This window comes from Odocoileus virginianus, chromosome 10 (assembly GCF_023699985.2).
Source record: "Odocoileus virginianus isolate 20LAN1187 ecotype Illinois chromosome 10, Ovbor_1.2, whole genome shotgun sequence".
Classification (NCBI taxonomy): domain Eukaryota; kingdom Metazoa; phylum Chordata; class Mammalia; order Artiodactyla; family Cervidae; genus Odocoileus; species Odocoileus virginianus.
The window spans coordinates 58177529-58178682 of NC_069683.1; the positions used below are offsets into that span (position 1 = coordinate 58177529).

Sequence of the window (1154 nt, forward strand, 5' to 3'; positions counted from 1 at the left end):
ATTTTTCCAGTAGGCACATACAGATGTGAGAGTTTGACCATAAAGAAGGATGAGCACCAAAAATTGATGTTTTCAAATTGTGATGTTGGAGAAGACTCTTGAGAGTCTCTGGACTGCACTGAGTCAAACCAGTTAATCCTAAAGGAAATTTACCCAGAGTATTATTTGGAAGGACTGATGCTGAAGCTGAAGCTCTAATACTTTGGCCACCTGTTGCGAAGAGTTGACTCATTGGAAAAGATGGTGGTGCTGGGGAAAATTGAAGGCAAAAGCAAAGTGGGCAGCAGATGATGAGATTGTTTGATATTGTCACCTACTCAATGTACATGAATTTGAGAAAATTCTGGGAGATCGTGAAGGATAGGGAAGCCTGTCCTGCTATAACCCATGGGGTCACAAAGAGTCAGATGTAACTTCTCAACTGAACAACAACAACAACAACAACAACAACATTTTTCTGCTGGCATTTTTAGGGTTTTCTATGTAGAATATTAAGGGCTTCCCTGGTGGCTCAGAGGTTAAAGCATCTGCCTCCAATGCAGGAGACCCAGGTTCAATCCCTGGGTTGGGAAGATCCTCTGGAGAAGGAAAAGGCAACCCACTCCAGTATTCTTGCCTGGAGAATCCCATGGACAGAGGAGCCTGGTAGGTTACAATCCACAGGGTCGCAAAGAGTTGGACACAACTGAGCAACTTCACTTCACTTCATGTAGAGTATCATGTCATCTGCCAACAGTGAGAAATTTACTTCTATTTTCTAATCTAGATTCCTTTTATTTCTTTGTCTTTTCTGACTTACATGGCTAGCACTTCCAAAACTATATTGAACAATAGTGGCAAGAGTGGGCACTCTGTCTTTTTCCTGATTCTGGTAGAATTGCTTTCAGTTTTTCCCTGTTGAGAATAATGTTTGCTGTGGGTTTTTCAAATATAGCCTATATTATGTTGAGGTAGATTTCTTCTATGCCTACTTTCTGGACAGTTTTTTTTTTTTTTTTTTAAATCATTAATGAGCATTGAATTTTGTCAAAAGCTTTCTCTGCATCTACTGAGATCATCATATGGTTTTTTATTTTTCAATTTGTTAATATGGTGTATCACATTGATTGATTTGTGTATATTAAAGGATCCCTGAATCCCTGGGATAAATCCCA

General features: G+C 39.3%; 1 non-coding gene across 1 annotated transcript; it reads left to right on the top strand.

Annotated features, from left to right (window-relative positions):
* The first annotated feature begins 500 nt into the window (after nt 1-500).
* Nucleotides 501-572, top strand: TRNAW-CCA (transfer RNA tryptophan (anticodon CCA)). Its single transcript has one exon. It is a non-coding gene; the product is annotated as a tRNA-Trp (tRNA).
* Nucleotides 573-1154: the final 582 nt, after the last annotated feature.